The following is a 25,598-nucleotide window of genomic DNA, read 5'->3' as shown; positions in this document are numbered from 1 at the left end:
AATTTAAGTTGTTATCAACTTGAAATAGACTTTATAAATGAGTTTTTATATGTATGCTTTCTGTGAAAGAAGAAGTAACACTTCAAAATTCATTTTACAAAAGCCAATAATCACTTTAGAAAGCCAGCATTACCGTGATACCAAAACCAGACAAGGAACCACAAGAAAATTATAGGCCAATATCACTGATAAACCTGCCACCTTAATCAAATGTTACCTAATTAAAGGATTATACATCATGATCAGTTTGATTTAGTTCAGCCATGCATGGATGGTGCAACATCCACAAATAAATCAATGTAATATACCACATTAATGAAATGAAGAAATTATATAGTCATCTTAACAGAGGAAGGTGAAGCATTTACCTAAGATCAATATACATTAATGGTAAAAATTCTCAAGAAAGATTTAGAGAGAACATAGTTCAACATACTAAAGGCCAATATAACAATCCCACAGCTAACATTATGCTCATTGCAGAGAAACTAAAAGCTTTTCCTTAGATCAGGAGCAAACAAAGGATGTCCACTCTTGCCACTTTTACTTAACATGGTATTGGCAGTCCTAACCAGAGCAACAAATTAGGAAAATGAGTAAAACACATCCAAATCAGAAAGGAAGAAGAAAAACGATCAGTTTTTACAGATTACATTATTTACAGAAAATCTAAAGATTTTACTAAAAACTATTAAAAGTAATCAACAAAGTCAGTAAAATTTCAGGATACAAAATCAATATACAAAAATCTGTTGCATTTCTATACACTAATGACAATCTATCAAAAAGAGAAGAAAGCAATTTCATATATAATTGCATTAAGGAAATAAGATGTCTAGGAATAAATTAACCAAGGAGGTAAAAGATGTGTACACTGAAAACTGTAAGACAATGATGAAAATTGAAGATGACACACATAAATAGAAACCAAGAATAATTCAACAAGAAAGCTTATCATTCAGATCTGAAGGAGAGATTAAGAGGTTCCCAAATAAATGAAGTAAAGTTCATCATCACTAAACTGGCCTTACAATAAATGTTAAACTTAAAAAAAAATTTTATTTATTTACTTGGGACAGCATGAGAAAGAGCACAAGTGGAGGGCTAGGGGCACAGGAAGAAGCAGACTCCTTGCTGAGCAGGAAGCCCTATGTGGGGCTTCATTCCAGGACCCTGTGATCACGTCATGAGCTGAAGGCAGACACTTAACCAACTGAGCCACCCAGGTGCTCCAAAAAATTTAAGTACAAAAATACGGGCTGTAAGTAGGATAAAATACTGAAAGTAAAATTATATTGGTAAAAGCAAACATATAGTAAAAGTAGTAAATCAATCTCTTATAAAGTTAATAGGAAATGTAAAAAAGATCAATTTTATAATAATAAATGTATACATAAAAATAAAATATGACATCAAGTAAAGAGAAGTAAATATGTAATGTTTTTAGATGCTTTTGAACTTTGATGCAACCATCAACTTAAAACAAATGTTAACCTCATGGTAACAACCAACCAGGCATCTAAAATACATACACAAAAATTAAAAAAGAAAGTAATCCAAACATAGCATAGTCATCAAATTAAAATGGAAAAGAGCAAAAGAAGAAAGGAACAGAAAAAGCTAGAAGACAAGTAACAAAATGGCAACACATACATGCTGATCAATAATTGCTTTAAGTATAGACTATTCCAATCAAAAACCATAAAATGATGTAATAGATAAAAAAAAAAAAAACCACTCCTCTTTATGCTGCTTACAAGAGACCTCAAACTTAAAGACACATACAATCTGCAGGGATGGAAAAACACCATGCAAATCGAAATGAACAATAAAAAAATGCCAGGGTAGCAATACTTAAGCCAAATACACTTTAAAACAAAGACTATAGCAAGAGATAAAGAAGGGTGGGTACTAATAATGGTAAATGAATCAATCCAACAAGAAAATATAACAAGTATAAATATCTATGTATCCACTGAAGAGCACCTAAAAACAACAAAAAATATTAACAGACATAAAGGAAAAAATTGACAGTAATGCAATACTATAGGGGAACTATAACACCCCACTTACATCAATAGATAGATCCTCTAGGAAGAAAGTCAATAAGGAAATGGTGGCTCTGAGTGACACATTAGACCAGATGGTCTTAACGGATATACACAAAACACTCCATCCCAAATCAACAGAATACATATTCTCTTCAAGTGCACTTGAAACATTCTCCAGAATAGATCCTATGTTAGGTCACAAAACAAATCTTACTAAATATAGGAGGATTGAAATCATTTCAAGTATCTTTTCTGATGAAAATGTCATGAAACTACAAACCAATTACAAGGAAAAACTGGAAAAAGACATGAACACATGGAGGCTAACCAACATGTTACTAAACAACCAATGGGTCAATAAAGAAATTAAAGAGGAAATAAATATTTTGTGACAAATGCAAATAAAAACACATTTAAATATCTTTGAAACATGACTAAAACAGTTTAGAGAGATATATCGATACAAGGCCACCTCAAAAAAACAAGAGCAATCTCAAACAGTCTAACTTTATACTTAAAGGAAATAGAAAAAGAACAAACAAGAGCCAATGTTATTAGAAAGAAGATAATAAAGATACCAAAAATAGATGGAAAGAAAAAAAAATGAAACAGATCAATGAAACTAAGAGCTAGTCCTGTGAAAAGATAAACAAAATTGATAAATCTTTAGCCAGATTCATCAAGAAAAACAGACGGGAGACTAAAAATCAGAAATGAAAGAGAAGTTACAACTGACCCCACAGTGGGACTCCTGGGTGGCTCAGCAGTTGAGCATCTGACTTTGGCTCAAGGCATGATCCTGGAGTGTGGGGATCGAGTCCCACATCAGGCCCTGCAGGGAGCCTGCTTCTCCCTCTGCCTCCTGTCTCTGCCTCTCTCCCTTGTGTGTGTCTCTCATGAATAAATAAATAAAATCTTTTTAAAAATGGACTAAAAATCTAAATGTAAAACCTGAGAACATAAAACTGAAAGAAAAAAATAGGCAGTAAACTCAGATATCAGTCTTTTTTGGATGTGTCTCCTCAAGCAAGGGCAACTAAAGCAAACAACTGGGACTGCATCAAACTAAAGGAAAATGGATAACAGGTATATGCTTCCAATTATACAACAATAATAAATAAGTCTCACCCAATTACTTGCCATACCTCTTCATATAGCTTCCTACTAACTACTGGTTGACAGCTGCAGGAAGAATTATTCAGTTTCAATTTTACTTCAAATCCCCAACCACTATTAAAAAAAAATACTTATAAGGCACACCCAATTTCCTAACTTCTAATATGTTGTTACCTACATGTGAAAGATTTTCAAAAGACTGTTATGCTGCTATTTTTCTTTAACCATTTTACATTTCTTTTTTCAGGGGGACAATTTCAGTCATTAAACTTGCAAGCAACTCTAGCTCAGAATGTCATAAATGAGAAATGTTTTTTAAAAATGAATAGTTTTAAGGATTGAGTCTTCTGAAGGGAGCTGTCTATTACCTATCTGACATTTTTGGGGACTTGATTACTTCGGTTCATCTGAGATAACTATGCAGAAAGCCTCGAACTGTTTTTTCACTCACTAAATGAATTTAAGTCACTCCTGGTTGTGTTCTAATTACATATGGCATTTCTGAGTCTGTTGCAAATGACAACTATGACTTAAAAGTGTCTTGAAAGTGTAAATATCCTTGACATGAGTTTAAAAGTAGCATTTCATAATCTTTTCATGCCCTTGGAATTAGATGCGACTTTTATTTTCACACTTTAGGTGAGAAGTAGGCAACTTTAGTGGATTATTTCTTCTCTCTGTTCTCCCCTCAGCTCCCTGCCAATCCCTTAAGTATTTTACCCCACAGTTCACAAATTACAATGTTTTAAAATACTTTTTTGTAGTTAGTTATATATGTTTTTAAAAATGCAATGAAGTTATAAAACTTGTCCTCCAGAAATACTTGCATTCAAAATTACTAATAAAAGTATTAAAAATGATAATCAGAATATTAAAACAAGCTAAATATTTACCAACAGAGCATGAATTCAATAAACTATTACTGAATAAATCTATTTAATGGAGTATTATAGAGCAGATAAAAGTAATTTATTGGTATGAAATGCTCTCCAGTATATCCAGTACAAAAAATATGGTATAAAATGAACTCTAGATATATATTTTATATAAATTCCCCTACACTTGTACCCCTATAATAGCACACCTAGACATCTTTTTACTATATTTTTGTACTTAATATTCTTTATATACATATATATTCCTTTTACCTATTAGCCTATTAATATTTTTATAATATTATATGCTTATAACTGCAGTGATTTTCTGGAAGGATACATAAAGCCTTTATAATCTGTTACCTCTTTGAAGAAGAACTGAGTAACTTTGGAACAGAGGTTGGGGGAATCAGGTTGGAACAGGAAAACTAACAAACTTGTGTAGTTCATCTCTTTTACTTAACTGTTTATTAACTCAGGGTATGGAGAGAGTTCTATGAGGGAAAGCTTGAGAACATTCCATAAGTGCTACCTATGTGGCAGAGGTATTTTTATTTTACTTCCCTCCTCTAACAGTCACTGATATAACCAAATAGTGAAGTAAATATCCTTAACCTCAAGTCACAATCAATAAATTATATCTGTCAAATAAAATTTGTGACAAAATCAACATGTTCATATAGAGCTGATACACACCTTCTTGGCTTCAGGCAGCATGCAGATTTTTCTAAATATAGTCTTAAGAAGCTCATCAAATATACCTTGTTCTAAATGCTGTAGTAAGCGATGCAGGAAGCCAGGCAGGAATATCCTTTCATGGTCTCAATTCAGTATAGCAAAAAATAAAGAAAAGCTGAAGGAAGTAAAAGAAATGTCTAATGTCTCTGCTTTATCAGTGCTACCCAGAGGCAGGTGAGTAAGTATAGATAACAGATCATTGTACATATGCAGGTTACACAAAGGCTTTACCATGAGCCAAGACAATCTTTATTGCCCCAGTACGCAATAATCCTCTTCTCAATTCTTCTACAAATTTTCCACTTAATCTGCCCTCATTTAAAACGAAATAATAACTTGAAAAGAACCACCAATATACCAACCCAAAAATATATTTTTAACTGAATTATAAACATCAGCAGTGGTGTTACCTTTCCCAAATCTTCAAACATCTGGTTCTTCATACCCAAAGAAATTAATGATCACAAGGCAGCTGTGTGGAAAAAAATATTTTTTTTCAAAGACAGAGTACAGAATATTAAATAGGAAATGGTAAATAAGATAGGGAGATTGGACATGATCTGACAAAATAATTAGAACAAAAAGAAAATCATTAATAAAACCAAAATAAGAACAATATTGGGGTACATGGGTGGCACAGTAGGTTAAGTGTCGGGCTCTGATTTCAGCTCAGGTCATGATCTCAGGGTCATAGGATCAAGCCCCACGTTGTCCTCTGCACTCAGTGGGGAGTCTGCCTGTCACCCTTCCTCCTACTCCTCTCAAATAAATAAATAAAATCTTTAAAAAAGAGAAATATTACCAAAAGCATACCGTCTTTTAAAAAGTTCTGTAGAACAGAATGAAATTGAAGCAAGAGATAAAAAAAAGATCAGAAAAAATGATTCTAGATATGGAGGGAAAAGCAGATTCAAACAAGTATGATTTACATTCTTAAAAAACAAAAGATTCAGAAACAAATAGAAATTTGAAAAATATAATTTATGGACACATATAAACACATATAAATGTAAATAAACAATGGATGCTACAGATTAAAAGAGAAACTATATCCTAGGAAAAATGGATAAAACATAATTCACTATTAAACATATCTTGATACAATTACTAAGCCTCAAATATAATTAAAGAATCCTCTGGCAAAATGTCAACTATTCAAAGTAAAAATTATTCCCAACTCAGACTTTCCAGTTTCCAAAATTCAATGTCAAAATAAGGTGAACCATTATACAAAAATTTCTGGGGACACCTGGATGACTCAGTGGTTGAGTGTCTGCCTTCAGCTCAGGGCGTGATCTCAGGATCAGGAATCGAGTCTCACATCTGGCTGCCTGTGAGGAGCCTGATTCTCCCTCTGCCTATCTCTCTCATGAATAAATAAAATCTTAAAAAAAATACTTTTGAATACCATGATATATGATCAAGAAAGTCATCATTCATATAGTAACAAAAACCAAAGTTTTCATTCATATATAATTTCACATATACAAGAACTCAGATAAAATATAGAATGGCCCTATTTCACAGTTCCCCAAAATCCATTTATGCCTTATAGTTCAATATTGGCATTAAGAGCTCTCTTTTAATTTTTAAACATGTCCTGATTTGGACAATAGTAAATTTTATAGTCATACTAATAATAAACCCTACTTGAAAGAAGAAAAAAAATTCTTGATGACAAAATTTAACAGTCTACAAAATAGATACAAATAAATTCAGAAATGGCAACACAGAACCTCATTTCAGCTCTGACATGTAAAGAATTTGAAGTCCTTATCTGAATCTAAGTAAAATTCTGAACTGGGAACCAGTGACTTTTCTTGGACTCATCAGGGAACCATGCCTATGAAGCAAATCACCATCCTGGACTCTGTACAGACAAGTGAATACAGTGAATTATAGCCAGTAGCTTATCTGGAACAGAAGCTGCTGGAGCCATAAATTGGTAGGCACACTTAAATAGTAACTTTAATAAATTGCTGGAGGCACTATGTGGATTAGCATCAGAGTGAGAAACTCTGGCTGTAGGGGCTGCAGTTTTTGTGGGCTTTGTCTCCAGAAATGCCCAGCAGGTTCTCAATGTGGAAAGTCAAGAAAAAGCCTGTTTTGGCAAGAGTGTGAGAAAAGAATTTTTTTATGAAACAATCACAGAATGTTCTCTAAAATTAAGGCTTATGTTAGGGGACAGGAACTTTGCAAAGCCCTATCCAAAATAGAGAAAGGAAATGATGTAACTCCATCTCTCTCCAGCCTTCCTGTCTCACCTGCAGGAGGAATAAAAGCTGAGAAACTTTTGTGGAGGTCACAGTCCAGGGACAGAGAACCACTGAACGAAAATCATGAGATTATAGATTTCTTCCACCTGTCACAACATCAGCAGGGCTCCAGAATATAATAATGGATTACAGCTGAAAGAACTTCAAGGTACAGATTCTATTTAAGAAGATTTTTAGGGAAACTCAAAAACAATAAGAGAAAAAACAATAGAGACGCTAGAGAAAACTGACAGACTGAAAACTGCTTTGGCAAACTTTAAACACTCCTCTCCTGTAAATCAGATTAAAACCAAACTTTACACTAAAGGTCTTTTTGTCACATTTCCTATTACCTGATACATCATGACCAGCTTTCAATAAAAAATTACAATGCATGCTAAAAGGCAAGAGAAAAACTCTGAAGAGACAAAGCAAGCATTAGAGTAAGACACAGATATGGAATTATCAGAGAATTTCATAGAACTATGACTAAATTTTTAAGGACTCTAAATTGTAAAGGTAAACAACAAGCAAGAATAAATGGGTAATATAAACAGAGATGGAAATTCTAATTAAAAAAGAAATGCTAACTCTAAAACATTAAAAAAATGTTAAATCCAAAATGACTATCAGAAATAAAAAAAGGGTTTGATGGGCTCATTAGTAAACTGGACACAGCTGAGGAAAAAAATCAGTGAGCTTGAAGATAGGTCAATAGCAACCTCTCAAACTGAAATGAAAAGAGAAAAGAATAATGAAAAAAAAAAAAAAAAAGAAACCAAACTAGAATATCAAAGAACTGTGGTATAATTCTAAAAGGTGTTACATACATAAGTATAATAACAGAATAAGATTAATAGAGAAGGGAGTAGAAGAAATATTTAAAGTAATAATGGCCGATTTTTTTTCAAGATTAATGACAGACACCAAACCATAAATCCACAAAGCTCAGAGAACACAAAGCAAGATACATACCAAAAAAGTGTATAGCTAGGCAAATCATGCTCACAGTACAGAAGACCTAAGGAGAAAATCTTGAAAGAAGCTAGAGGAAAAAAGTAATCATTTTATATAGAGAGGAAATATATTAAGAATTATAGTGGATTTCTCATAAAAAATATAAAGGTAAGAAGATAATGAAATAGAATGGTGAAAGAAAAACCAACCTAGAATATTTAGAGATATACAAGGAAATGTGAAGATAAACTATTCAGATTGCTCAGCAAGTTTCTTCCATTTGGTGTAGTTCATATCTTCTTAATTCAAAACCATTTTTCTACTTCAAAAAAATCATATATTTTCACTCCTATATGACCATTTCAAAAAACTTTAAATTCTGATCACCTAAGACTGATTCATTATTGAGTCAGGATATTCCATAAGTTTTTTAACGTACCTAAGCGCATTAAATCTACCATTCATTCATGCATTCGTTCGTTCTATACACGTTATGCATAGAGGATCAAGAATAAGAATTATAGCAGATTTCTCAGGAGAAATGATGCAGGCTATATAGAGAGATATTGATTGAATGATTGATTATAAGGAATTCACTCATATGTAATTACTGAGGCTAGAAAATCCAAATTTTTCAGAGCAAACATCCTAGTTTGAATCCAAATGTTCGCAGGCTGCTATAGAGCCAGGAAATTCGAAGACCATCAGGAAAAAGAATTCTCCTTTATTGGGGGGAAGAGTCAGACTTTTTATTTTCAGGCATTCCACTGGTTAGATGAAGTTCACCCACATTATGAAGGGCAATCTACTTTATACAGTCTACCAATATACATGTTAATCTTATCCAAAATCACATGGTAACACCCAGAATAATGTATGACCAAGTAGCTTGAGAGTTTATGTATGGATTTTATAATCATTTTATCTATATCAGAAGCCAATATGTGGTATATATCACGAAAGAAAAGAATTTGACTTAAAAAAAAAGATTTATTCATGAGAGACACACAGAGAGAGAGAGGCAGAGACACAGGCAGAGAGACAAGCAGGCTTCCTCCTGCGAACCTGATGTGGGACTTGATCCCAGGACCCCGGGATAACGAACTGAGCCAAAGGCAGACACTCAACCACTGAGCCACCCAGGTACCCTAAGAATTTGACTGTTGCTAGAGAAATTTGATAGCCATCAGCAAGATTTAGAGTAATGAATAAACAATACTGGCTCTTAAAAAATTTAGTCTTTCTGTTATCCTAGATATATTTTATGCACTTCAAACTAATTCCAACAATGGTAATATGAAATAAAGCACTTTGGAAAATAAGTCAAAAGAATTCATACACTTTCTTATATCTGTATTTATTATAGAATACAGTAAAAGAATCAAATAATAGATATCCAGGTGAATCCTTCCTTTTTTAAAAAAGATTTCATTCATCTATTTGATATAGAGAGAGAGAGAGCTCATAAGTGAGGAGAAGAGGGAGAAGCAGGCTCCCCAAAGCAAGGAGCCTGATGCAGAGTTAGATCCCAGGATCCTGGGTACATGACCCAAGCAGAAGGCAGACACTTAAACATCTGAGCCACCCAGGCACCATATTTGTTCTTCATTTTTTATATCACAAAAACAGTTAACAAATATTGAAATATGGGTAATAGTCACCACCAAGATAGCATTCACTGAGTGGCAATAGATGTCATCCTGCTTAATTTTCACAGCAATTTTATGGGGTAGTTATCCCTAATTCTATTTTAGTGATGAGGAAACTAAGGCTCAGAGTAGTAGTATGCAATCGCCACCATCAGCAAGAAATGGAATCAGAATTTAATATGGGTCTGATTGTCTCTAAAACCTCTTATTCTCAGTTTACATTAATTCCTTCCCTCATAGGAAGTGTTACATTAATTTTTAAAGGTTTAATCATATTAGTTCATCTGACATTGGCATCAAATGATATTTTATAGGATATTAATTATATTAAAATTTCATGACATCAGAGTTCCCAGAGTTCAACGTTGGGCTTATAGGCAATACGTTCATAAATTTAGCTAAATTTATATTGAATCAATCAGTTTTCATCAACTTTGACTAAATCATCCAAGTTTCTTAATATATATTGGCTATCTTATCAGATTTCCTTTTAGAATTAATTTGGAAGGATAACACTTGTTCCTCCATTTTTTGAAGACTTTATTATTAAATACTACTAGCATGGGTTTCCTGATGGAATGAATGTTGACACTAGTTAGGAAGGAAAATAAAAAACTGAGTCCTAGTTCAAAGAACCAAAGAACAGACTCCCCGAGGAGCCTGCCTCTCTCTCTGCCTGTGTCTCTGCCTCTCCCTCTGTGTCTCTCATGAGTAAATAATAAATAAAATCTTAAAAGAAAAGCACCAAAGAATTATGCTGTGTATTACTATGATCTTATCTCAGTGGAGATTGGCATCATGGGCTACACTCAAAAGAGAGTCATCTCCTGGCCATCCTTGCCAAGGATTAGCAATGAGAATCTAGTACCAGATGTCATTTAGGTGTCCCTGCATGTCTAACTGTAGACTATGATCTCATCTTATGAACTATTCTAATATCTTTGTTTTCTTGTTGTTCAGCAGTGAAGCCTGTGGAGGACTGGAAAGCAATATTATTTCCTGTAGTTCACCATCTGTGGACCAAGCTTTTTTTGTGTGATTCAGGGCCTATACTACCCAACTGCGGACTAGCTCTACATCAAGTATCTTGTTTCATCTTTAATTTGTAATTTGTTCAGTGTATAGGTGCAAAAGTATATAAATTTAATTTACAAAATGTGCAGAAGAAACTCAATATGAATACTGAAAAGCTTCAGCTACTGAAATAAAATGATTATCATATAGTTTTCTGTGTGGGTCAAAGTGTCTAACAACAAGAGAAGACAAGATACTTGGTAGAAACTAACATGGGTATGTTGTAACATGTCAGTAATATTGAGTTACTCGTCCATATTCACATTGAGAGAATATAAGGGGAGGGATTTAATGCGAGCATAAATGGACTTAAAAAAATAAACACAAAACAGAAAGTGCCAGTGCCAAAGCAAGAGTTCCTTTTGTTGTGTGAAACTCCCTGGGGACCTGCATTTCAGGGGCAGCAAGTCACATAACTTTATGTCAAAAGCTGTTTATCAAATGTGGGAGTAACAAGCAAGCATTGGTTATCACTGTTGCCTTTGTGGTATACCAACTTGTGCATTTACCTTGTTACATTTATCTAGATTATTTCATTTTTAAAAATGCCCCCTATTGTAAAATCCTCATCTAATTCTATTATAGTAAATAAAGCACACTTAAAATTTCTTTTTTGCTTATACAGAGAAAAAGAATTTGACTGGATTTGATTAATTTTTATATCATACATACAACTACTATTTAGCTTGATCAATATCTATAATATAAGCTACCAAGAACATTTTATAATATATTTAGATGAATCCATAGAGGTAATTATTTCATCAGAGCAGTATGATCCTATACTGTTAATGTTGATGACTGCTCATTCAAATTAAAATACTTGTAATAAAAAATCCATAAATATTAAGACATATTTTGAAACTATTTTTTATTTAAAGAATGTGAACTTACATGCCATTTTTTTAATCCATTGAAATATCCTTTAAATTAAGCAGTTCAGGATTTTTTTTATTTTTTTGGATTCATTTAAAATAACAACAACCACCTTGAATTGCTTAATTTAGCCTGCTAGGATTTCCCTGTGCAAGTAGACTGCATGGAGCATAGACTGTCCTCAAATAAAATAATTAGTGGATTAGGGATGAATGGATAAATGAATGAGTAAATAAACCTACAAATATAGAAAGAAAAGGAAAAAGTTTTCAAAATTTCTTAATGCTAGGACTACGCAGGAAAGTATTAAAAAAAAGCAGGGAAATTCTAAGATACTTGATTATGTTCCACGTGGATATTTGGATGCCTACTAAAGTTTACATACAGGCATACACATCCATATTCACAGATGATTGAGATAAGGAAACCATGACTCAAGGAATATATGAACGAGCCAAACAAAGCTAATTTTCTTCTTAGATTTCATCAGAAAATTTTATTTCCACTTTAAAATTGTTCTAAAAATATGCCAGTGTAGAACACCTGTAAATGTTGAATATCAATATTCATTCAAATAAGTTAAGTACACACACAAGAGATATCCTTAGGCTCCAAAAAGGAAGGAAAGATGGCTACACAGTGGTAAAATGAAGCTTCAGCTAAAGATAAACCTGAGCCTTTTAGATCTTGGTAATCAAGGGTCATGCACATTTAAAGATGTTCAGGAAGAGGGAATATATTTTTGAGTCTCACGTTTTACTAACAGTATGATAAAGGGAAACTCCAAACTGGGAAATGGATCTGGCTTGACACCTGTCCAAAGAACTTGATGGAATAAACACAGAAAGGTGCTCATTCTTGATCCTGATAGCTCAAAATAACTTTGGAAAATGCTCTCTTAATCATAAGCTGATGATTCAAAGTTTAAAAATATACAGGAATAAGGTATTTTAGTAAGACAACAAGAGAAACAAGCAGGAGAATTAAAAATTCTCCATTAGCTGTAGTTACATAGGACTTCTCAAGAATGGCACATGAAATTATTGTGTTTACAATAGTTAACAGAGAAAAGAGGCTATTAGGATTCATACAAGGAAACAAATGAATCTGAAAGAGAACCAAAGAGACATTCTCGAAGTATAAACACTGAAATTAAGATCTCCAAGTCATATAATGCATAAACAATTAAAAAATGGACGATAATTCTCAAGTTCTTACTGGCAAGAGATTTTTTTCTATCTAGAGATAGAAAATATGTCAGAGAAATTAAGAAGGAAGCAATGGCAATAAAAGGCTTAACATATATTTGATTTAATTTTCAGAAGACTAGAGAGAATAAAATAGATGGACTTTCAAAAACTGGCTGAGAAATTTCTAGTCTTGAGGAACTACCTAAACCCTTTGATTCAGGAATCACAGCAAATTCCAGGAAGGATATATTAAAAAGAAAAGAAAACCAAATGCAGGCTTATTAATTGATGCCCAAACCCCTGAATATTAGTGCTTAAACAAGCAAGCCCCAAGTCCTATTTTACAAAGTTGTCTATCTTATTTGACATCCCCAAGGTGATGCCTTCATTCACATGATTAAAGATGACTCAGCTGTCCACATGCTAACCAGTTATAAAGAAGGAAGGAAAAAATATATGTACCTCCCTTCATATGGCATGATCTGGAAGTTGTATATACACAGAGGGTTTTTTTTTGCATCCCTTTAGCAAATCTTAGCTTACCTGACCACAGCCAGACCTAGGCAAAGGTAATTTAGTCATAGTAGTCTTTCACTCAATAGCCATGTGCCCAGAAAAAAAAAAAAAATCCGTTTCTCTAAAATTGTGCTGATATAGTAGCCACTATTCACATTTAATTAAAATAAAAATTCAGTTCCTCATTTCCACTAGCCACACTCCAAGTATTCAGTAGGCACATGTGGTTGGTGTTAGAAAGTACAATCTAAGAACATTTTCATAACTGAGGTACAGTGTCTCCTGCCGCTCTAGACGTGAGTAGAATACCGATTGGAAGAAATTTAGCGTTCAGTGTCATCAGTTTCTCCTTTTGTTACACACATATGTGTATTTATGGGAACCCTTATTTCTATACTTGAAACACATTCTCACTTCCAGAGACAATCCCCAGTCCAAGGTGTTTGAGCTTCCAAAAAGCTCAGTCCTGACTACAAATTCTGGAGATCTCCAGAATTAATGATAGTTGATCTATCGATGACTCCTCCCTCCATACACAGTAGGAGAGCAGGAATAGGAAAACTACATTAAAGGCACACGTTTAAGCGAGGGCGACAGGGAAGCACACAGCAGTCACCGACCCAAAATAATTCTAAAATTCCCCTGAACTGGGAAGTGTTGAACACTCAAAGCTGGATTCAGTTTTACTAAGCTCATCCAGCTGTCCAAGGTCTGCTTTCTGGGACATATTATCGTGTCCATTGTTGTCTTTGGATCTCTGAAAACGTCTTCGTTGGCCCACATATGAAGTAATGAGCAATGGAGAACATTCCTCTTGAGTATTCTGATGATTTGCGGGTTACTTTAGAACTTGAATAATCACAAGTATTTGTGTTCCTTGAGGTCATCTGAAATAAAAATTTGTGTGGGAAGATATGATTCTCAACTCATTGCCACTGGGTTGATTCCTAGTTTTCCAGTCTAAAATTCTTAATGGAAAATACTTGAGAATTACATCATACTAGAGTTGAATCTCCTGCTAAGGCTGCCTCTTCAAAGATACTTGTTAAAATTGCTTCTGTTTGGGGCAAAGAAATAAGTGGATTTCTAAAAACTCTCTATCAACCTATATTGCAGGTCATAGGTAGAGAGTAATAGGACTTTTGAATTATCACTTAGCAATAGCAATATTCAAAATATATATTTTTTGAATTTAGGAATATTGTCTTCCTCTAATCTTGCTAGCCAGTGTATATTAAGGAAATGGAAGGAGTTAGGAAAACAAAAGTATTGGGAAATAAATGAAGTCTAGATTTTTTTTTTTTGAATATGATGTATAAGTGAGTTAAGTCTATTGGAGGCGACAAACTACCTTAGTGTTTTCTGCTACTTCTGTCAGATTTGATTGAATTTGCTCAAACAGCTTTAATATTATCAGGTGAAGGGCACACTTATAAGTAGACAGATTTATAGCAGGAAGAAAGACTTTCACTATGTAGCCTATTATTCTATTTGTCTTTAAAAAAAAAAAAAAAAGCCTTCAGCTGAATTTCTTAAATAAAATGACAACCTGAAGGTGTAAAACAGCCTGGGTTCTAGTCCTGGGTTTACTGCTGCCTTAGCTGTGCCAGTGCAAACCTTTTTAATTTTTAGTTGTAAGATAGCATGTGTGTTTCAATTCTGTTATTTGGAATTAAACTGACAACACCGCTCATGGGACATGCTTTCAGATAAGAAATCTCAAAGTATTATTGAATTTTCTTTCTTAAAAGAATGATTTCCTTTAAGCCAATGAGGAAAAGCTTAGCTAAGTATAGCCAGGTAAGAACAACAAACAGAAGTCTGAATAACGAGTATAAGTGATGCTACAGGGATGTCTAGTTTCACCAGAGGCAAAGGTAACCATCGCAGCATTTCAGTGTTTTACCCAGCAGTGTGGGTAGAGACTGGTATGTCAAATAAAACTGGGGGATTTTCATGTTAAATATTCTGAAGGGTACTTAGCAGATGCCTTTACCTCAAATTTCTCTAAATGCATCTCCGAAGGGTATAAATAACAGGAATATAGAATGTTTCATGTGCATTTTCAAGGTTCATAAAAGCTCTTTAAGAATGGATATTTTTAGTGTAAACAGAATTTTACACTAAAAAATTGTTAACATAGTAAGCTTTATGTTATGTACATTTTATCACAATATTTTTAAAAAGAAAATTCATCAGGTTTCCATTCTCGGAGAAAGCACTTGGAAAGTGAGTATGGAAAGTAACCCTAGTTTCTCAGTTAATATGTTAAGTTAGGTGCTTTCTATTTGTGACCACAATTGTTCTTCAGGAGAACTCTTACAGATATCATTCACATTTATAGGTGAAAAACTGAAGTTCAGAAGGAGCATGCATATGGATGAGACACTGAGACACTGAGATTCACGAAGAACATCTAAACCCATTCTGTCTCTGAAAGCAGAAGCAAAAAAGGATAGTGGTGAGGAAAAGCTCATGGATTCTATGGACTTGGAAACAGTAGAACATCCCTACCACAATCCAACTACCCTAAGAGCTTCACCTTATTCCATTCCTGAGCAATTTCCCAGGTAAGCATTAAAGTAGCAAACCTAGATCCAACAATCAATGTAAGTAAAGGGAAACAAAAATGAATGAAAGAATGGTTAATAGTTAAAGTTCATGATTATTGATGGTCAGTAAGAGCCTTTTGCCCTCTAAGAAAAATAAGACTTTAGTGTCGGCTATGGCATTGCCTCCAAATATGTTTTGAAAAAAATCTGCCTCAAGTTTTCTCTCAGGGAAAACTGACTTTAAAAATGTAATTTCTTGGGATGCCTGGGTGGCTCAGCAGTTAAACACCTGCCTTCAGCTGAGGCCGTGATCCTTGAGTCCCAGGATTGAGTCCCACATCGGGCTCCTTGAATGGAGCCTGCTTTTCCCTCTGCTTGTGTCTCTACCTATCGTTCTCTCATGAAGAAATAAATAAAATCATTTTTAAAAAATGAATTTCAAGGGATGCCTGGGTGGCTCAGTGGTTGAGCACCTGCCTTTGGCTCAGGTCATCATCCCGTGCTTCCGGGATCAAGTCCCACGTCGGGCTCCCTGCCTGAAGCCTGCTTCTCCCTCTGCCTGCGTCTCTGCCTCTCTCTGTGTTTCATGAATGAATAAATGAAATCTTAAGAAAACAAAAAACATACACACAGAAGGTAACTTCAAAAATAGAATGCAACTATGTTTTCACTATTCTTTACAATTGTTCCCTCTATTAACCTTCTCTCAACTTTATAGCCAGCAATACACAGGAAATATGACCTATGTGAATCTTAATCTTAAAACCAGATTATCTAAAACCCCCAAAATAAATCACTAGCAGAAGTCTGTCTATGGCACTTATCGCTTTTTATAGCAACAGTAAAAAAAAAACATTCCTCATCAGATTCAAGGAGAACAGTCTTTAACACTCAGGTTTAGAAGGTGACAAAACATACCAGGAGCTGAAGTCTTACATATAATATTTTTTACCAACAGAAACCTCATGCCTAGCTACTACCATTTTCCTAACATGAATGTGATCCAGGAAAGGGGGGAGAAGAAAGGGTTTGACTATAATTTTGAATTGCTATAGAATTTGCTAATAGAATCAAGAACTATGCATGTCACCTCTTTCTAGGAATGGCATCATGACCTTCTCAGAGGGATATTTTGTTTTTTGCAATAATTTTCATCGTCTTTCAAGAAGAATTTGTAAATAGACTATGGAAAAAAAATTGCTAACTACCTATTCATTATATTTGGTGATACTCCATTGCTGGAGCTAGTCAACTTCAAGTTACAGAAACACTCCCCACAAGAGACCACCATCCCAGGTCTGCCCCTACAGTGGACACCAACTATAGATGAAAAGGTTTTTCAAAACCATCCCCAACTTGATAATTTTCTGTAAGGACCCACAGTACCTACTGAAAGCCATTATATTCGTGTTTATAGTTTATTAGAGGTAACAGAGACAGCATAAAATGAGAAGGGAGAAGGGCATAGGATGGAGTCTAGGGAAGTAACAGCCAGGGTTCCACAGTCCTCCTCCTGTGGGTTCAGAACAGTTTTGTTTCCTGGCATCAATATGCGATAACACCTATGGAGTACTGCCAATTACGGAAAGTCACTCAAGCCCTAGTGTTCAAAGCTTTTATTGGGACACTGTCACATAAGTAGGATTGATTAACTGATAGTCCATGTGGTTGATCTCTATCTTCAGGTGAACTGATACCACATGACTATTCCCGCGTGCTGAATCACTTCAGTTGTCTTTTTGTTATGGCCAACCCCCACCTTAAGTCACGTTCTTACCTCCCAGAAGCAATTACCTCCAGAAACCTAGGGCAAAGGGTAGACTTCTTGGAGTCCAATAAGTTTGTCACATATTATGGTGTTAGTTTGCTAATGCTGCCATAGCAAAATACCACAGACTTGGTGGGGTAAACAAAAGAAACTTGTTTTTCTCACAGTTCTAGAGGCCTGAGGTACAAGATCAGGGTGCTTCCCTCAAGATCTTTCTTCCTGGCCTGTAATTCACTACTCTCTTGTTGCCTCTTTACATGGTCTTTACTCTGGGCATTCTCACCCCTGGTACCTCTTCATCTGTTTTCATTTCTTTCCTTTTTTTTGGGTCAGAGAGCACATGGAAGTGGAGAAAGAGGTATGGGAGAGGGGCAGAAGGAGAGAGAATTTTTTTTTTAAAGATTTAAAAAATATTTAGCTATTTGAAAGAGAGAGAGAAAGTGCACATGAGCAGGGAGCAGGAGAGGAGAAGCAGACTCTGCCAAGCATGGAGCCAACGAGGGGTAACACTGGGCCAAGGCTGGCTTAATCTGATGAACCCGACGTGAGGGCCCTGAGCCAAAATGAAAAGTGGGTTGCCTAACCAACTGAGCCACCCAGGAGCCCCCATCTGCTCTTTTTTATAAGAATACCAGTCAGATTGGATCAGGGCCCTCCCCAAGTTTTCGTTTTAACTTACTCATCTCTTTAAAGTTCCTATTTCCAAATACAGTCACATTCTGAGATCCTGGGGTCTAGGGCATCAACATGAATTTTGGAGATGCAATTCAGTCCATCTGATCACCTAAACTGTAAGGCAAGGCCAATAGCTTTTATTGAGTCTCCTCCACACCCCACTAGGAATAAGCCATGTGTTAAATAATTAGGTCAGCAATTGAGTATTAATTTGCTGATAAAAATCACTCTATTTTCCTGGAATGTATATGTCATTTATGGTGTAGCAAAAGGTTTGCATGTTTTTCATAAAGTGTTTTTTTTTCTGTTCCAGGATCCCACCCAGTATACCACATTATATAAAGTTATTGTTTTCTTAGGCTCCTCTTGATTGTTAGTATCTCAGACTTCCCTTGCTCTTGATGATCTTTACAGTTTTGAAGAGTACTGGCCAGATGTTTTTCAGGATGTGCCTCTGGAATTTGTCTCATGTTGTTTTTTTTCTCATGAGAAGACCGCTTTTATGGATTTGGGTGAGGCACACCACAGAGGCAAAGTATCATTTTCATTACATCATTTCAAAGATACATATTATCAATATTATTCATGACTGTTGGTGTTGATTTTAATCACCTGAGGTAGAGTCTGTCAGATTTTTTCCATTATAAAGTTACTCTGTGTTTTTCCCCTTTCCATACTGTAGACTTTGGAAAGAAAGCACTCTCTGCAGCCTACAGCTAAGAAATGGAAGGTTACACTCTCCTCCTAGAAGGCAGAGTATGTACATAAATTATTTTAAATTTGCCTGCACAGAACATTTGTCTCTTCTCCCCTATTTATTAATTTATTCAACTATTTATTTATATCAGTATGATTATGAATATTTAAATTGGGGGGCTATAAATTAATACTACACTATTTTGTTGTTCACAGTAATTTAGCTTTGGCATAGATCGCTCCTTAGTTCAACTTTGATGCTCCTTTGAGTGATTATTTTTTAAACAAACATGAAGTGACACAATGAAGCCCTCTATGGTAGGTAATAACCTCCCTCCCAAAATACTAGGGATGCCTTCAAAAAGCATATATACCTCCCTGTGTTCTTCCCTCACTCTGGCTCGTGTGTGTTTGTGTGTGTGTGTGTGTGTGTGTGTGTTTTCCTCCTGTTTCTTCTTAGTATTTTATAGCCATTACTTACTTCTCCTATTGTCAGGCTCAGGGCCAAATAATAACCCAGCAAGAACAAATGTGCCTCAGAATAATAGAAAACTCTATCTCTTCTCTAGATCTCAGCAGTCGTCTCAAATTCTTCCTGTGGTTCAGCTTAGTAGATTATTGTGGCATAACTAAGTTTTATAATTCAGTGCCAAGGGCAAACTGAAAAACACTAAAAAGAAAAGATGTCTTCTATATGCTCTTCTATAAGGACAAATAATCATGTCAACTTTTATTTAGCTTTGTACAGTGATCTGAATAGAACCTTTTATATCTTGCTGGAACTCATAAATGTTTTGGCACAAGAGTTCTGTAACCTTGGGTCAGCTACAATGGTGTTAGCATGTGTTTAGTAAAGTTGGCAGATAGTCCAGGGGAGGAAAAATATCAACACTAAATGTAATGTTGGCATCTAAGACTCATGTTTCCCTTGAGGCCTAAGAGTAAACATAGTTCCTGAAGACAAAATATTTAAATAATGAACATAGTTTTACACGGGAATTTGGAATTAATACATTGATATATTTTGTACTGCTGAAGAATTGAAAACATCAACCATTATTCTAAGTATTAGGCAGTTCATATTACGCATTGACACCTTTTAAAAACCAATAAGCAACCGATTTCTGATAGCCTGGTTGTTAAAATAAAAGGAATAAAACTTAAAAGTGAGATTATTTTTTCCTCTATAGAACAGGAGAGAGAAATCAGTGACTTCTCTCCATCTTATATTCTAGACAAACTCCTTAATCTGGAAAAACTCCCATTCTTTTTCCTAACTTTCCTAATGTGTTTAGCCAGAGTTAAATGATGTTTTATTAATCAGTAGTTGCACATTCGATTGCTTTATGCTAGCCAGCAATAGCAAAATTAATTGCAAATAGCTTTAAATACATTTCTTTGCTTGAATGACAACATAAAATGTGCTATTTTAGCAGGACCTGATACTAATTAATATTTTAATTATTTTATTTATTCATATATTTAAGTGTATATGTCAAAATCCAATTGTATTTATTCAATGTGTTTAACTCATACCTAGCATCTTTTATTGTGGTGCCTATCTAAATTTAAGTGTTTCCACATTGACTATAGCTTGGTGCTGATTAGCAACCAATACTTCTATTTGACTTGTCCTGTGGTATTTTCACTTTCCAAGTCTTTGTCTTCCTCATGTCGTGTCTAAATAGCAGAGGGATTTCTCTCTGTTATTTCTATCTAATTATCCTAAAGTGTCATTAGCAGTCTTCTAAAGTTTCTTAAAGTTCCAATAGTTCAGTCACATTTATATTTAAAAAATTTTAAATATGATATAAAACAGTTTTTTAAATTGAATGTTAGAAACATGTATTTTCTCACAACACCTATTATAATAGCTATGAGTTCAGAAATGTAAGCAAGTCTTATACCCAATCTTTACTGGTCTACCTTATGGGCCAATATTTAGAAATTCAAATGTATTGCTTTCTTCCAGTCACTAGGATCTTTCAGGATTTCTGAAAGTACTCAAGTGATGACTATGCCTTCCTGAACTTTGAGGTATCACACTTGTAAGTGATATAAAACCCAAAATAATAAAAGGAGTTTCCTGTATTTCTTGTATTCCGTTCACTGGTCCTTTCTGCAACTACATAGCAGCAAGTTCAAATCACTGCCTTCAGAAAAGTTATGCAAGTAAAAATGCAAAGAGAATGAAAATTTCTTTAAACCAAGTTAGTCAAAAGCCTTTCAAAATAGTTGGGAAGATACAATTGTCTTGAGAATGAGAGAAAATTAAAAAATACATTTGTGAAGGTGGTATTTTAATCTAAAAATTAGAGACGACAAAATCTCTGACTCTTGATTTTACTTATAAATAATAGCTCTGAAAATAATAGAAGGCAGACTAATCAAGATCCTGCTTCTAGTTACTGGGGGAAGGTAAGAATAACAATGATGTAATATATCCAAAGCCTTTTCTATAATACAGTCCTACTCTTAGAAATGTGAAGTTTTGCAATAATTTTATCCTACCAGCTGATGGGAGGACATTCTTCCCACTCTAGTTCCCTCTAGCCATCTGTCTCATGAAAAAAATAAAAGAAAAAGAAAAAGAAATACAGAGTCAACAGAGGTCAAGCCTTCAAAGAAATAGATTAGGGACACTGCAACTAAGGAAGGTTGTGGGGGTAGGAGGATAGAGGGAATAACTATATCACTAAAGAAACATTTGTGAAAGTTACAACCCCAAGAAGCAGACCACAAAAACATTAAAATTTAATGGTAATATTAGAGAATGCTCCCTCTCCCTCACACTCTCCACCACATCAATATGACTCCAGTATAATAACAGTGGATTTTTGTTGAAAGAGCATCAAACACAAAGTCTTTTGAGGAGGAGTACTTAGGGAAGCCCAAAGTTAAGAATGAGGACAAAAACAAGGTCACTAGAGGAATCTGAAATCTTTGACACCTACAACTACAGCAAACATTGAACAAAGCCCAACTTCTAGTCATAGTAATAAAATTTTTTGCACCAAATGCCTATGTATTTCAATCTCTTATCTGATGCGAGTCTCACTTTCAATAAAAGATACAAGGCATACCAAAGCATGCTAAAAATCTGAAGGAAAAAAAGCAATCATACCATCAGACTCAGTATGACAAATATGTTGGATTACTCAGGTAATTTAATATAACTATGATTGATATTTTAAAAGCTCCAATGTAAAATTATATACAAGATAAGCCAGTTCATCAAAGAAATGAAAAATATAAGAAGGAATTAGATGAGAATGCTAGAAACTAAAAAGAATAAAATAGAAATGATGACCTTCAATGGACTTATTACTGGAATCAACACAGTCACAGAAAAAGTCCATGAACTTGAAGATAGGGCAACAGAAATAATGAAAACCAAAAAGAAATACTCAAAATGGAATCAGAAAAGAGATCAAAGAACTGAAGGACAATGTAAAACTATGTAATACTCATAATTTGAATCCTTGATGCTAGAAAATGAGAGAATGGAACAGAGGACATATTTTAAAAATAACTAATAATTTTCCAAAAGTAGTGGCAGATACCAAATTGTAAATGCAATAAGTTATAATAATAAGCAAGAAAAATTGCTAAAAATTAAAGAAATAAAAATAAAAATGAAATAAGAAAGAGAGAGAGAGAGAGAGAAAGATCTTGAAAGCATCAGATCTTGAAAGCATCCATGGGGGATAAGACACAGAGAAACTAAGTAAGAATTGCAATGCAGTTCTTATTAAAATAGATTCAAGCCAGCAAAAAGAAAGGAAGAAAAAAAGGAAGAAATGAAGAAAGGATGAAAGAAGGAAAGAGAGTGGGAGAGAGAAAGAAAGAGGAAAATTTCTATACCCAGAAAAATTATCTTTCAACAGAAAGGAGACATAAAGACTTTCTCTAACAAACAAAAACAAATATGATTTATTGCCAACACACCTATTTTATAAGAAATGTTAAGAGAAGCTCTTCATGCTAAAAAGAATGTGATATAGGCCAGAAACTTGAATCTATAGAAAACAAAAGGATGGTAAATAGAATAAAGATGAAATATAGTGCTTTTAATGCCATTCTATTTATAAAGAAAAAAATACAGTGAGGTGATAACAATAGTAATGTATTATTTGCTTACAGCATGTGTAAAAATAAAATGTATGACTACAATGGCACAAGGACTGAGATGAATAGGGAATATATTGCTATGATATAATTCATGTGGAATTGTATACTATTTTTTGAAAGGTGCCCCAGATTACTAACAATGTATATTGTAAACCTCAGGAAATTGATTAAAGAGAAGTCAATGGAGGAGATGGAATTGAATCATAAATAATCCTCAATTAAATCTAGAGGGACATAGAGGAAAATATAGAAAAAATGCAATGAAAAAATACACCAATGAGGATAATTAATTTTAAACCAACTATTTGAATTACCAGTTTACATGTGACTATCTAAACATACTAAAAGAAATTTTCAGCTTTGATTTTAAAAGCAAGGCTTATACTGTCTATAAGAGACTTACTGTAAACATAAAACTTAAATCTGCTAAAAATAAAAGGAAGGAGAAATAGATTTCACAATTATAGTTGACTGATTTTTGACAAAAAGGTGAAGGAAATTCAATGGAGAAAGGATAGTCCTTTCACGAAAATTTCCTTTCTTTCTTTTTTTTTTTAAGATTTTATCTATTTATTCATGAGAGACACACACAGAGAGAGGCAGAGACATAGGCAGAGGGAGAGGAAGCAGGCTCCATTCAGGGAGCCCAATATGGGACTCAATCCCATATTGAATTCTAACAAAGCATCTACAATAATTTAGCACAACACAAACACCAAGATGGCTGTAGAAAACATTTTACACATGTCAACCCATCTCCCAGTCTGTCACAGCTCAGTGTAGCTGAGGTTCTGGCTGGCTCCAGGGAAACATAGAATCGTATACTCCAGGAAGCTGGATCTGCTAGGGTTGGTGTTGGTAAAAACTGTGAGTGAGGCTAAGGATATGTGTACATGGTGGTGGTGAGAGCTACTGTGGTCCTTTGTGGCAAAGGCTGTTCTGGTCCTTCCGATTTCCTTTTCTCCCATGAGTGGAAGTCATGGCTTAGAGGATCCCTCTTGGACTTTGAGTCCAGGGTGCAGGCTTGTATATGAGGGCAGTGGTAGTGCTACTGTCCAGTGTAGGCACTAGTGGGGTGGCTATGGAGCCAAGTGCTGGTCATGTACATGGTTCTTCTAGGACTAGGATGAGGGATGGTGGCTCTAGCCTCATAAAAGTATAACACTGGATCCCTCTTCATAGGGCTAGTGGCATGGACTCTAGGGACCTCTCCCAGCTGAAGTAAGTGGCAGCGAAGGACTCTATGTGTTTTTGGTGGTGAAAGCTATCAGTTCCCACATTGGTAGCAAAGACTACTAGAGCCCTCCTGCTCTGTTTTCTTCAGTGGGGGGAGATCATGGCCTGGGGCACCACTCTATGAACAATTGCGTGAATTCTTTTAAACATTCCGAAGGAGAATTAATATCAAATCTCAAACTATTCCCAAAAATCTAAGAAGCAGAAATACTTCCAACTTACTTTTATGAGGCCAGCATCATCCTAATACCAACACCAGAGAAGGACACTACAAGAAAAAACTATAAGTCAGTACCCTTGATGAATATAAATGTAAAAATCCTCCATAAAATTTGATAGTACATTGAAAGTATCATATACCATAAGCAAATGAGCTTTATCCCTGTGATGCAAAACTGGTTAACATTGCAAATTAATTGATGTGATAAAATACATTAACATAAAAAGAAAAACCGCATGATCATCTCAAAAAATGCAGAAACAGCAAAAATGACAAAAGTTCAATATCCATTCTTTATTGAAACTCTCAAGTCTACAGACTATAAACTCTCTTATGTCTCCAAGGAACTTGACCTTAACACAAGAAAGGCCATATATGGCAAGGCCACATCTAATATAATTGGGGAAAACTCAAAGCTCTCTAAGATCTGTTATAAGGCAAGGATGACCAATCTTGCCATATCTTTTCAATAAAGATATAGAACAATTAGACTAAACAAACAAATATTCATATCCAAAAAGAAAGAAGTAAAATTATATCTATTAGAATATGAAATAGTCATATATGTGCAAAATTCTAACGATTTCTTTGAAAAAAGTTAGAATAAATAAATTTAGTAAAGTTTCCAGATACAAATTCAACATCCAGAAATCTGCTGTATTTTTAAACACAATTAATTATCTGAAAAGAGAATTTTAAAAAATCTTCACTCACAATATCAACAAAAGAAATAAAATCCTTAGAAGTAAAGTTAACCAAACAGGTGAAAGACTTATACACTGAAAATTAAAAATATTGCTTTAAAAAATTAAAGAGGATACAAATAAATGAAAAGACATCCTATGTTCATGAATTGCATGAGTTAGTATATCTAAAAGCCCATAATACCCAAAGTGACCTATGGATTCAATATAATCTCTTCTTAAATCCTAATTTCAATTTTTATATATTTCTAAAAATCCTAAAATTCATATAAAGCCACAATGAACCCTGAATGTCAAAAAATTCTTGAGCAAAAACAAA

At 34.4% G+C, this 25,598-nt stretch overlaps 1 long non-coding RNA gene across 5 annotated transcripts in view; it reads right to left on the bottom strand.

Moving 5' to 3' along the window:
* The window catches only part of LOC144300370 (uncharacterized), a 143,897-nt gene that overhangs the window by 75,012 nt on the left and 43,287 nt on the right, over positions 1–25,598 (bottom strand). For 4 of the 5 annotated variants that reach the window (XR_013366967.1, XR_013366969.1, XR_013366966.1 and 1 more), the window contains exons 2-4: positions 24,578–24,623; positions 5,191–5,252; positions 4,739–4,895 (exon numbers count right to left, since the gene is read on the bottom strand). This is a non-coding gene — a long non-coding RNA (uncharacterized LOC144300370). The remainder of the gene's footprint in view (positions 1–4,738; positions 4,896–5,190; positions 5,253–24,577; positions 24,624–25,598) is intronic. The other variant, XR_013366968.1, reaches the window with a different exon arrangement.

This window comes from Canis aureus, chromosome 28 (genome assembly GCF_053574225.1).
Source record: "Canis aureus isolate CA01 chromosome 28, VMU_Caureus_v.1.0, whole genome shotgun sequence".
Lineage (NCBI taxonomy): Eukaryota > Metazoa > Chordata > Mammalia > Carnivora > Canidae > Canis > Canis aureus.
This window is presented reverse-complemented; position numbering and strand designations above follow the sequence as displayed.